This window comes from Protopterus annectens, chromosome 4.part0 (assembly GCF_019279795.1).
Source record: "Protopterus annectens isolate FY-2018-M chromosome 4.part0, PAN1.0, whole genome shotgun sequence".
Taxonomy (NCBI): Eukaryota; Metazoa; Chordata; order Ceratodontiformes; family Protopteridae; genus Protopterus; species Protopterus annectens.
The window spans coordinates 846,774,393-846,788,645 of record NC_056733.1 but is presented as its reverse complement, the minus strand read 5'-3'; positions in this window follow the sequence as shown (position 1 = coordinate 846,788,645).

Below are 14,253 nucleotides of genomic sequence, written 5' to 3'. Positions count from 1 at the left end.
GTGTCCAATTATACTGTGTAATATTAATGCTAAAACAAATGGTAGTAGTTTACCAAGATGGCTAGACCTTCTGGAGTGGCCCACACAGTGTCGCCAAATAAATGTACTAAGTATTTTCAAAGGTTAGATATTTTCTACAAAGACCAGCCACAATAAAAACTTTAAATATATTTAATAATAAATAATAAAATAACAAGAAAATATTGAATATATATTTACAGTGAACCACAGAATTCAGATCACAGAAAATATTGAAATAAACAGATTTTACAAATAAAGAAAAACACTCTCTTAACTAAGATTCCTGTATTCCTGACTGAATCTAGGTGAATTTACTGTTCCCTAATTAAGATACTTACTACTGCAAGGCAAGACACTGTGGGTGAGGGTCTTTCTAGTCAAACTTCCAAAAAGGAATAATCAATACTCTGAGATTTCTCATTGTAATATCTAAAATATAATTTCCAAGAGGGCTGAGAGAATGGCCTCACCTGGTTACTTGACTCTAGGTTCTCACAGTATTCCCCTTTGAAGCTGAGACAGGAAGTTATCACAGACAGCCACAATACACATCCAAATGTTTATGGCAGTACCTGACTCCCCTCTTTTCGTTGAGCTAATGGACAAAGGCTGTTTCCCAGATCCGCAGCCACCAGTCCTATTCAGCACTGTGGGTGATTTTAAGGGTTTAGCAGCTCATTTACATTCCCCTTATTTTTCTTAGAGTTAACCTCTGCTGTGCCAGTATCCTCTATTAAAACATACATTTAATTTGGCTACAATAATACATGTACATTTCTCTTTATTTCAGCAGGATGCACTGTTGATGCATTTCAACACAAGCAAAGTTCAGAAATACATTTTCAGCAAGTCATCTGTACAAAATCAGTCTGATATACAAATGACGTACAGTTCTAATGCATTTCTAACACAAGCATCTTGTATAAATCAGTTTGATATTCAAAGGACATAGCATTCTTTACGAAACTCCAGCTGACTATGCTGGCACTTGCCCATATCATCACAGCACATAAAAATAAATGTAGCCTTCCAAATCCCAAAAACACTCTTGCAAAACTTAATATGGAACTCTGGTCTCTAAACAAATCAGCCAAAGCAAAATATGAGGTAAAAGTAGTCACTCAGGCAAAACAGAATCACAAATCCTTTTTTAAGCATGATAGAAACCGCAGAAAAAAATGCTCACAACTGCACAGAATGAACAGTAAATGATATCACATACTCTGACTCTAAGGACATGACTAATCTATAAGTGAATAAATTTAGCTTATCTTCAACCCCTCTCCCCACCCACACTCCCAGATTACATACCAGCAACCACACCCCCTCCTCAAATCTCCCAGTAGCTGTTCCACAAATCACTATCAAAGGCCAAAAACACTGCTTCCACAGGGCTGAATAACAAATCAAGATGCCTTATAGTCAGCCAGAAACATCATATGTCAAATCCCCTGCAGTGGCTATTTAATATTAGCCACCGAACAGGGTTTGTGCCAGAATAATGGAGGACCACAGTAATCATTCCCCTGCACAAAGGTGGGGCATCAACAGCTCCAGGTAATTACAGACCAGTAAGCCTGACAAGCCCCATCTGTAAGGCTGTGGAAAGGATTTTCATGGAATTAATAAATAAAGACATGGGCAATTTACAAACTCTCTACCTGAGTCAGTTTAATTTTGTCAAGGGCAGATCCTATCTATTTATTCTGGTTGACTTCTTTCATAGGGTTACTGAAGCAATGGTTGTGGGAAAATCTGTACAGACCACATATCTAGACCTTGAAAAGAGGCTCAGTACCATCCCACACTCAGGAATAGTTGATACACTGACTCAGCTAAATATAAATCCATATGTAGCTTGCTGAATTGCAAACTGGCTCAAAGTAGAACCCAAGAAATTAGGGAATGTGGATCCACCTCCATCAAAAGGCTCAGTGTTTGGTCCTCAGGCCATTCCTCCTTGGCATTTACTTCTCAGAGGTCAAAGCTAATGCTAAGAGCTTACTGCTGACCATGTCTGCAGATGAATGTAAATTTGGCTGCACCTTAAACTCAACAGAAGACACTCAGATCCTCAAGGTGGGTCTTCCTCAAACTAATAGCTGGTCTTAGAAATTTGGTCTTAAACGGAAAGCTAAGAAATGTATAATGATATCCTTCAACAAGCATGACATCTCCAGCACCTACTGTATTGACAGCACACCCCTGAAAGTAGTCCCAGTAGTGAGGGACCAGGGAATTCATGCAGACAATAGGCTGTCATTTGATCACCATGTATCTACTATTTTAAGGAAGTCCTTCTTCATTGTGCAGCTTATTAGTAAGGATATGGCATCCATTTCTAGGGGAGTGATCATCACTGCATTCTGCACTTATTAAGCCAATCAGAGAATATAGTGCCCCCTTTGGTATGCATCTATCCAAACACCTGATACAACTTGAATTATTATAGTATTTTTTCATCTAGTAGATAAAGTATCTAACTCATAAAAGCTACACCTTTCATTTCAAAGTCTTATCTATCTTTTGGTGTCTTTCAGGCTATTGCAGAATGATCTCTGCCTCACTTACAGAGCCACTACCAATCCCTTTCTTTCAGACCTTTGCATATCCACAAGTCTAACAGTAGCAGGAACACCTGCTCAAGAAACCTTAATCTGGTGTGCAACTTAAATAGAATGTACTGGTAGGATAGATATTTTTCACAGAGAATACCACTTCTTTGGAATCTTCTTCCCCTCCATGTAAAGCAAAGGACATTTGTTAGTCTGTTCAGATGTAATCTGGATGAATGGATAGGAAACAACAAGTCATCCCTGGTTTGGCACCTTTGATCTTTATGTTTAGGAATAACATGTACATTTCTGCCATCTCTGCATTATTCATACTTATAAGACAATGGGCTTTCAGTTAATCATACTAAAAATACATGGATTAATAAATCTTTTGGGAATGCATGGCTAGGCTTCTGAAGACCCTTGCAGATCAATGACCTAGTAAACAACCACAAAACTATGAGGTAGAATTGGGTGATTGACCATGCCAAATGTGTGGGTTAAGTCAATGAACAGCTCTCCACTAAGATTTCCTTTATCCATATTAGCAAAGATGGTATCAGTCAGGGTCCATAGATCAGTTATTGTGCTCCTAGTAGCACATAATACATGCTGTTTGATGGAAAGCAGGTGCTATTTTTGGAAATAAGTGGTAAGTTGGTTAATATGAAGAATTTTACCAAGTGTTCATGGTTTGAAGATATGGCTTGTTTTCTTGGTACTAGCCTGATAAAAAAAGGATTTCTAAATATCTGTCATAGTATTTATGCTGTGCCAAAGGTTGCAAATGTGCTGAAGAAGGGTGTTGATGAAATATTCTGTGGTACAAGAACAAAGGGAAATATTGTCAGGTCTAGTTGGTGAGTCCATATGGGTCTGTTCAAGTAGGTGTAAAATTTGCTTAGAAGTGATTTTTAATAAATAAACTGGTGGAATGAAACCAGAGGGGATTAGGCTGTCTTTACTGTGTGGCTACATTGTGAGTAGGTGAAGATGTGGGAATGCTTGAAAATTCTCAGAGGAAGTTAGAATGTGAAAAATTACCAGATAGGCAGGATAAATGCATGTCAATGCTTCTGAAGATCCTCACAGATCAATAACCTAGTAAACAACTATGAAGTAAAATTGGGTGACTGACAATGTCAAATGCCTGGGCTAAGTCAATGAACAGAGCTCCAGTAAGATTTTCTTTATCCACATTTTCTTAAGGTGTTATCAGTCAGGGTCCACAGAGCAGTCATTGTGCTCCTACCAGCCCAGAATCCATGTTGTTTTATGCAGAGCAGGTGATACTGTTGGAGATAAGTGGTAAGTTGGTTATAGGTGACTTTTATTAAATAAAATGGTGGAATGAAGCCAGGCAGATTAGGATGTCTTTATTGTGTAGCTGCATCGTGAGTAGGTGAGGATGTAGGAAGGCATGAAAATTCTCAGAAGAAATTAGAAGGTGAGAGATTAGCAGATGGGCAAGATACATATGTTAGACTGAATAATTCATTTTGGAAGAATCTTCCTGTTAGTTTGTTGACTTTCTGCCAAAGCTGTTTAAGGGAGTGAAGAAGTGAGGTTTGTTTAGCTTTTATTTGATTGGTTTTGTGTCCATGTGTGCCCTATTTGGTCAAGTTCTTCAGAGTTTTGTAGTAGTCAAGATTGTTGACAGTAGGGTCTCTTTACCACATTTCCCAGGCTTCATCACATAATTTCATTAGGGATTTAGGCTTGTCAGTGAGACATTTAGTTTCAGGGTCTTTCAGCAGCCTTGAGATCACTGGGAATTGAGTGTCTCTTTAAGTGACTGTAGTAAGTCTGTAAGGTTCTTGGTAGCAATGTAGAGAGTATAAGGGGATCAATCAATATGGGCAAACTTTGATATGCTAATTAGCATGTCAGATGTGTGCTATGGAAAGTGCCAAGGAGAACTCCTGCTATTCCCTTGATCAAGGCAGATTGAAGTTTGATATCCAGCTGTATTGCATCAAAATTGCAACCAAGATTTTGTACAGAAGACTCTACCTGGACCACCTTATGATATGGTGAGAGAGGCAGAATAAAAAATTCCATTCTTCTCTCAGGACAATCTACAACTTATAAAGGAATGGAGTGTTCCATATCCAGTGTTTCTCCTTCCCATGACTGTGACAACCTATCTCCCCACCCCCCAACTAGCTCCAGTTGGTCAAAGCAAAAACCTGGAAACCCTTTGGGGTTCTCAACTCCTAATGTGACCACTCTGGTTATTTGTTTGAAAGTGCAGATTTCTACAACAGAATGTGCTTTATGAGGGACAGTCAGAGTGTTACTAGTAGGAAAAAGAGAATGATGTAGCTCAGATTAGGTGATATGGTCGGAAGAAAGGCAATGACATTTGGCCGATGAGAGTAGGTAGGCCTTTAGTTGAGTCATAAATTTTATATAAGATGATACCTCTCAACCACTTAGAGCAAGAAATCTGGACACAGCCATAAAGATTGGGGGGACAAGGCCCTCAAGATAGGGACATTTTTTTTTTAAATTTGCTCTTACAAACTTAGAAAGTTGATAGAATAACATGTTTTGTATTAGCATGGATTTTCTGAAGGGTATGACGTCTTTAATTCAAATGTGTGGCATTATTTTCTTCAATGATTTGCCAATAGTTTACTAGAAAAACAGAATTTTATGAGGATTAGACTAAAAATTATGAGGTAAAAATCTGGACAGTCTACAAAAATCTGTACAGTTGAGAGGTATGCAGATTAGGTGTCTTTTATTTGTGGAGGAATATTTTACTACTGTTTTGGTACAAGTATAAAGAAGCAGTGATCTGTACAATGGAGTTTTGTTTTCAGGGGGGGGGGTTGCAGTGTAGAACAGAGTGGTTGCGGTTTCTGAGGCATTAAGACGAAGGTTGTCTAAGTTTATCTGCTAAGGAAGAGATTGTCTGAGTGAGTAGAAGTTTGAATAGTTGGGATCCTAAGAGAAGTTCAATCCCTTGCTGAACAAGGAGTCATTTTGCTTTTTCAGTGTTCTACTGTGGTGTTCATTTTTTTTGAAAACTCGGCAATAAATCTACAAATTATACGTGGGGTCACAGTGTATTAAACCCTATATGCCTGTTATAGTTATAACTTCCTCTCACTCCATGAAATGTAACTCCAGTAGAACCAAAGCCTCAAAACAGGCTACACACCATGGAAATGGAGGATGCAATGGTTATCCTCCTTCACAAAGGTGGACCATCAACTGACCACGGAAACTACAGACCCATTAGTTTGATTAGTCTAATATGCAAAACCATGGAATGAATTATCATGGAAATGATCAGCAAAGATATTGGCATCCGACAGACAAAGGGCCAGTCCCAGTTTGGTTTTGTCAAAGGAAGGTCATGCCTACTTAACCTGGTAGACATTTTTGAGACGGTAACCAAGGCAAAGGATGAAGGGAAAACAGTGCATACCACCTACCCAGACATGGCTAAGGTATTTGACACAATTGCTAAAACAACTTAAGTCACAAGAAGACAATGTTTTCAACCACTGGTGTTTGGTACTACTGCAGTTCCACAGAATAATGCTGCTGCTGCTAATGATTATGGAGGGAGTTTTTTTAGGACTTCCCAGTTTAAAGCAGTTTCAGAAGGGGCATAACACACCTAGATGAGGGAAGAATCCTCAGGTTTTCAGAATTAGAAGCAGGACATTAAACTTAAACCACATCTCAAGGATACTAGCAGCATCACAGACATGAATTTAAGGTCATGTATGTTCTCCCAGTATGTTTATAAATCTGAAGATACCAAGGTCTATTATGAGGACCACTGGTGTTAGCCATGTGGAGGGAGGGCCTGTATGGGGGACTAGGTCTCAATCAAACACCAAAGATAAGGGAATAAAAAAGAAGCTGATAATAGTAAGGTCGCCAAAAGGAACTGTTGGGATGAAATAAGAAGTAATGAAGGACCCTTTTGTCCAGGGAAAGAAGACAATTAAATCCATATAAACAAAGGCGATGTGTAGAGCGCAAAAGCATGTACCTGGATGAGACTAGCATATCTGATTGGAGAGAAAAATCTTGAATGATAAAACAGAGAGCAAGATGCATAAGCTAGACAGTGTTAGTGACACTTGTGCCGCACCTATTGCACAGGGTAAAGACCCTACACATAAAACTACTTATGCTGAGGCACTCACAGGTAACTTTCCAAAAACACTCAGACCTCCTGCACAGCACAATCAAAAAAGAGTCCTCAGCTATCATTTATTTATTTAACATTTGTTATCCAGGATAGTCCGACTGTACAGCAAGTATCCATTTTCAGCGGAGTCCTGGGGAGAAAACCTCCATAAAATGTAACAGAATAAAAACATACAAATTACATGAGCATGAAATTACAATATAAATACAATAGAAATTAAAACAAAATTGACAAAGCATAGAAATAAAGATTACAAGTGGATGGTAGAGGTGTTATAATAGATACAAATATCAGCAGCATTGCCCATTCCTGGAATGGATAAACAAATAACATTTTGTGCAATATTTACAGTGAGCAACTTAAAGGCAGTCAGATCGGTGTTACATAGCATGAATAGTATATAAGACATTTATTTAGTAGACTTGACAGAGCAAGCACTTGTACTGTTCATATATATCCCTTATAGTTATATGTGGCTTTATGGAGGTTCACTGCAGTTGCATAAATGGTTGGTGTAGAGATATGATTCGAAAAGGCTTTTAAAAGAGGATGTATATTTTTGAAGTCTGAGGTCAGGAGGGAGGTTGTTCCAGGTCTTGGCAATTTCATGGACAAAGAGAGATTCCCCAAAGTTGTTTTTGCATGAGATGGTTTCAGTTAAGGCTTTGTTTCTGGAGCATATTTGTCTATTAGAATTGTAGAGGTTAAGAAAGCCGATCAGAGCAGGGTTTTTTGGAGATAGTACAGCATTTGGTGGGCTAAGTTGAGTTGATGGTACCTTAGTAGGTTGGGGAATTCTGGCCAATGTAGAGTACGTAGGGCATGGCAATGGTGGGAACATAATTTGGCATTGGAAGCAAATCTAGCGATTTTGTTATAGCAGCTGGAAAGTTTATTCAAGTCAGTTTTATTTACATTTGTTAGTGTGGAGGAAGCACACAGTAGTGTAGATAGGAGGTGGGTTCTGGCTATGGTAATACGAGATTCAGAGGTTAGATACCTTTTACATCTGTAGAGGGAGTCTAATGTTTTTGTTGACTTTAGAGATGGTTATTGATATGTGTTTGTTAATTTTGAGCTGCTGGTTGATGGTAAGTCCTAGGATTTTTGGCTAGGAGATAGGAGTGATTTGGGTCTTGTTAGTGGAGAATATGAAAAAGGAGAGGTCGTTGGCCTTGGTTGGATGGAACAGCATAAGTTGGGTTTTCATGGAGTTTAATATCAGTTGTGAGTTATTGAACCAGTTCTCAATTTCAGTGAAGGCTAGTTGGGCTTTTTGTTGTAGAAGTCGGATGTTGGATGCAGAGCATATGATGGTTGTGCCATCAGCGTATTGGACTATATTGGCTTTTGTGTTTGCTAAGTGGAGTTGGTTGGTGAAGATATTAAAAAGAAGGGGGCCAAGAAGTGAACCTCGGGGTACACATAGAGTGACTGGGAGTGGGGGAGATAGGGAGTTGAGCCATTTGATGGACTGGTGGTGGTTGTCTAAGTAGCTCTTGAACCACAGCAGAGTGGGGGAGTTAAACTTGAGGTCAGAGAGGCAGGTTAAACGTTTCTTGTGAGAAACCATGTCAAATGCTTTGGATAAGTCTAGGAAGGTAGCTGAAATTAGTTTGCCTTGCTTTCTGTAGGAGTTTATAGTGTTGGTGAATCTGAGTAGGGCAGTGGAAGTGCTGTGGGATGGGCAGAAGCTGTTGGGTTGAAGAGAGAAGGTTATTGGAAAGGAAGTGGGAGAGGATTTGGTGATGAAAGCATCTTTCTAGAATATTTGAGAGGGGTGAAAGAATTGCAATTGGGCAATAGTTAAAGAGGTCGGTAGAGGGGCCACCTCTGTGGAATGGAATGACGAATGAAGTTTACCACAAGACTGGCATGCTGTGTTCGGTAATGGATCTGTTAATTAGTAATGAAATAGGTTAGGCTGTGGCTGTGGATGCGAGTTGGAGGTATTCAGTGGGGAGATTGTCGGTGGCGGGGGTGGTAGGTTTGAGTTTAGCTAAGAACTTTTGTATTGTGGATGTTTGTACTGGCTTGAGTGAGAAGGGGGTAGTGTTTTTTGGGCTTAGGGGATTGAGGGATGTTGGTGGGAGTAGAATCATTTATGAGTTTGGGTATGGAGGAGGTAAAATAGTTGTTAACGCTGCAGGCTGTATCTAAATCTGTGCCAGATGTATTGGGGAGTGGTATGGTAGATTTGCCGGGCTGAAGGATATTATTCACTGTTACCCAAAACATTTGAGGGTTAGAGTTATGTTTCTTTTGTAGGGAGATGTAGCAATTTTGTTTGTCCAGCTTTACCTGCTTTTTAGCCTTATTACAAAGTTCAAGAAAGGCTTGCCTAGTTGTGGGTGTTCTGTGATGGCACCAGGTTTTCCAGGCTTTGTCCCTGTTTTTTTTGTAGTACAGCTCTTGTGTTTTTTTTGGAGCCAGGAGATGGGGTTGCTACATACCCTAATTGTTTTGATGGGGGCTAGGTGGTTGAGGATGTTTATAAATGTGGAGTTGAAGTATTCAACTGCTTTGTCTAGTGGAAGGGTTTTGATGGGAGACCAGTTACAATATTTTAAGGCTTTCAGGAAGTCCTCTTTTGGGAAGTTTTTGTAGCAGCGGGTTTGTAGGAGGGAGGAGGAGTTGGATTTAAGTTTATTTCAAAGGATAAAAGTGGGGTTGTGGTCACTGAGATTGTTGGCCAGTGTGCCACATTGGTGGGCAATATTGGGTTGGTTTGTGAGGATCCAGTCTAATGTGGATTCTTTTTTAGTGGCCTTGTCTATACGTGTGGGGGACTGAATTAGTTGGGTGAAGTTATACAGATTGATATGGTAGGTGGGAGTGGGAGAGTAGGTACAACTCCAGTCGTTGTTAACATCGCCTAATATGATGGTTTCCTGGGGAAGGGAGTGGGAGGCCCAGTGGGGAGATTCTGGGATGGTTAGGTTATTGCCTGGGGGTATATAGATGCCAAGCAAGCTAAGATGTTTATGTTAGTTTAAGGAGAGTTTTGTGAATAAGGTTTCTGCGTTTTTGAAGTCTGGGGTATCCTTTTATAGGAGTTGAATTTTTAGGTTAGTTTTGTGAAATCATGCTGTTATAACACCACCCACAGCTACACGTTGTAACACTGTATCTAATACCTCTGCTGCTAAACCCTTAAGGCAAACCAGCACAAAGCCAAATTTCCTGGTCATTGGTGATTCTATAGTGAGGCACACTGATATCCCCCTCACCAGACTGAGTCACAAGAAAGTCACAGTTAGCTGCCTTTCTGGAGCTAAAATCCATCAAGTCACACAGGCACTCAGTTCACTGAACCACAGGTACCAGTATGACTCTGTTATAGTCCATGTGGGTGTTAATGACCTGAGATGTACATCCCTTGACTATATAAAGCAAGACATGATCAAGCTCACTGATTATGTATCTCAGGCAGGTATTAGCCTTGCACTGAGCAGCATACCACCTTCTCCAAGGATGATGCCATGTTACCAGCAGAAAATGATTGATTTTAACAATTGGTTTAGCTTTTGGAGTCAATCCAAGGGGCACAATATTTGATGGCCTGGGAAGACATGATTGACAGACCATGCTGCTTTGCCAGGGATGGTCTGCACTTGTCCCCTCTAGGCTTTTGGATATTGGCAAAGACCTTTTCCACCCCCATAGTGCCTTTTTAGGCAATCCCAAACTGATAAATCTACCAACTTAATGAACTTACAAAGGAATATCTGAAGGTGGTACTGCTCAATGGTAGAAGTTTTAACAAGAAACTCCACTCCCTGCAATCCTTCCTCTCCCTGGAGAGTGTAGACATCTTTGTAGTAACAAATACATGGTTTAAAGCCATGAAGATTACCTCAGCAATGCAAAGTTATGATGTCGTTTACACCTTTAGAGGTATTGCACAGGAGGGAACTAAACATAGAGGAGTCTCGTAGCATATCCTTGCAGCCTATAGGTCCTCATTCATGTCCCAAGAAACCCAGTCTACCTATCTTGATTACTGTTCAAGCCAACATGATATTCATGGGGGATCTCAACTACCCCCTCTATAGCTTGGGAATCCTACACCACTTCTAATGCATAATCATAGCAATTCCTAAACTTCTTAATACCAGAATCCTGGAACAGTTGGTCCATTCTCTTACTAGGGGTACAAACATCCTAGACCTTATACTCACAAACATGGGGGAAGGGGTCAATATTCCTCACCCAATGTAATGTCTTAACTTGTCAGATCTGACCATAAGGCAGTATTGCTTGAAATAAAGTTTAAATCCAGGGATCCATTGAAACCAAAAGCCTTTAGGAACTATTCCAATGCCAGCCTCTCTCTACTAAGTGACACATTGGCTAAATTCCAAGCACCCCCAAAACTAGTAAACACTACAGCATATGCTGAGCTATTTACAAAATGTCTCAACAGCCATATTGATAGCTGTATAGAGTGAGCTTTGCTGACTCATATTAAGACTAAGACAAAGTCAAATGACAAGCCACCCTGATGGAATCACAATATCAATCGGTTATACAGCTAAAGAAAACAAATCTTGGCCAAGCATCGGAGGAATAAAACAATACATATTAAAAGCCCCCCTGACCAATCTAAACAGGTAGCTAAGAGGGTTAATTAATATTTCAGAGGTTAAATTTGAAGAAAAAATAGCTTTCAAGGCAGAGAACAACCAAAACACTTTCTACAGCTGTGTCCATAACCTCAGGGGAAATACACAACAATGCACAGAACTTATTGTAAATGGCATCACTGATACTGAACCAGAGGCAATTGATGATCTTTTGGCTGAGAGTTTCATCTGAAATTTCTCCCCCCAGACCCCCCCCTGATAGTCCAAATAAAATACCCCATATCACAATCCTCTAAACGATTACTAGGGAACAAGTCATCAATGCACTTTCCAAGGCTAAACACACTGCATCAAGTCGGCCCCAGTAACATCCTGGGATGCTTAATACATAGCAAAAAGCATGACTTCTCTGGTACACTTGAATCACTTTTCAACTGGAGCCTACAGTCAGGTTTTGTGCTCAAGAAATAGAAGACGGCTACAGTCATTCCCCTGCACAAAGGAGGTCCAACCAGTGATACAGGTAACTACAGGCCCGTAAGTCTGAACAGCCTCATATGCAAGGCCATGGAAAGAATCATCATGGACATGATAAATGAGGATATAGGTAACCTGCAAATGCTGGACCCATCACAGTTCGGCTTTGTTAAAGGAAGGTCATGCCTATTAAATCTGGTGGACATTTTTGGGAGGGTCACCAAAGCAGTGGATGAAGGCAAGGCTGTGCACGCAGCTTAGCTTGGCCTGGCCAAGGCTTTGATACAATACCCCACTCAAGTATTATAGACAAGCTCGCTAATTTATGCATAAACCCTTTTATCACCCAGTGGATAGACAATTGGCTCACTGACAGGGTCTAGGATGTCAAAATAGGTGAGGCCACCTCCAGCAGGAGGCCAGTCACTAGAGGGGTTCCCCAGGACTCAGTACTGAGCCCACTCCTTTTTGGTATTCATTTCTCTGAAATGGATGCAAATGCTGAAGTTTTATGCCTGACTACATTTTCAATGATTTCAGGCTGTGGGTTATCATCAACTCCCCTGGAGATGCTAGCATTGTTCAAGAAGGGCTATCTGTGATTAACAAAAGATGCCAAAACTATGGTCTTAAACTCAGTGCTAAGAAATGCATAATTGTATCCTTTGGGAAATCAACCATCCTGGCTTATTACCATGTTGATAATACACCTCTACGATTCAACCCAGTGGTCAGGGATCTGGGTACGCACATAGAAAGTAGCTTAGCCTTCGACCACCATGCGGCCACAGTGTTGAGGAAATCCTTTTATATTGCACAACTTATAAGTTAGGGCATGGTATCTAGGTCCAAAGAAGTCATTATCCCGATGTGCTCAGCTCTTATCAGATCAATCATAGAGTACAATGCTCTCTTTGGTATGTACCTGACCAGACATATGCAGTAACTAGAGCAACCTCAGAGGTTCCTTACAAAATAAACAGAAGGTATAACAAACCTGCTCTATGCACAGTGCCTTAAAGGCCTTTCCCTCTACTCAGTCTCCAATAGACTGCTGAGGAGTGATCTACACCTGGGTCACAAGGCACCCACAAACCCCACACTTATGAATCTTCTGCAAATTCATAAGTCAAACTGTACCTGAAATACTAGGCCTAAGGACCTGAATATTGGGTGTGACTTAAAAAGAACATGCTGGAGAGCTAGATATGTGTCCTAGAGACTGCCCCACCTACAGAACAGGCTTCTCATCCAAGTGAAGCTGAGTTCCTCTATTGCCCAGTTTAAGCACAACATAGACTAGTGGATGAGGAATAGAAAATTTACACTGGGATTGACACCCATGTCCCTTAAGGACAGAGTTAGCTTATAAATGCCTGGCCCTCAATGTCCTATTTCTATACACAACATCATTATTCTTTCAGGAAAACTTGACTAAGCTTATAAAGCCCCCCCCCCCCCCGGGTCATTAGCCTAATAACAATCTACGACTCTAGTAGCAACAGATTGGAGGGCTTCCTCATTAAACACAGTTGTTGCTAGGCAGAATTCAGGTGTCAGAACTGGTGCAAGGCAAAATAAGCAAGTTGTTGTCCTTTTGTGAAGAAGAGGGTACATGCCCTTAGACCACACCTCTCAATTCCCCAAATTGTCTCAGAATATCCACATATTTGCGTCAGATTTTCAGTCTGTTCGTCAGAAAATGTGTGTTTTTTGACCAAATCTTTGGGACTGAAGCCACTAAATAATGCCAAACATCTATGTTTCAGATTTCATTTTCTTCAGAAAATATGTGCCAACACAAAGCCTGTTTATTCTAGTAACTTTGTATGCTTATAAGAGCAATATTTAAAATGTATCCCTAATTATTTACCTTTGTCTCCCCCATTGTTTTTGGCTTTGTCCAGATTTCTTAGGAATTGAAGTTGAGATGTATGCCTTAGACACTTCAGAGGGCATTCAGTTTTGCAAATGTTCTGTATTTTGTGTTTTCTTAAGTATTACAATCCAGATCATAACTTCTGTGATAAATGCTAGATTTAACAAATTGTAACAGCACAATCCTCCATAGTGTCAAGTGACTGAGTGAATAAAATTACAACCCCCTTGCAAATATGAAACTAGCTTAAAAATCATTTTCCAGTAAATGCTTCATTTTCAAGTGTGCTTCAGTACACTAACCAATAACGCTTGAATGCATTTTATAATTAGCTATGTGTCTTACATTTCTACAGTCTGTTCTGAATGTGTTTGGACCAAATAATTCTGTTATCATGTATGGCTATTGCACTGCTTCTCAGCCAAAACTCTCTATGCACTTACAATTGTGTAAAATGCCACACATTCCCAGCATATCTGTGGTTTTGATGACATGCCATGTTCTGTGCAGTATTAGCATCACCAATTTATTCCTTCCTAGCAAGTCAATTATAGGATC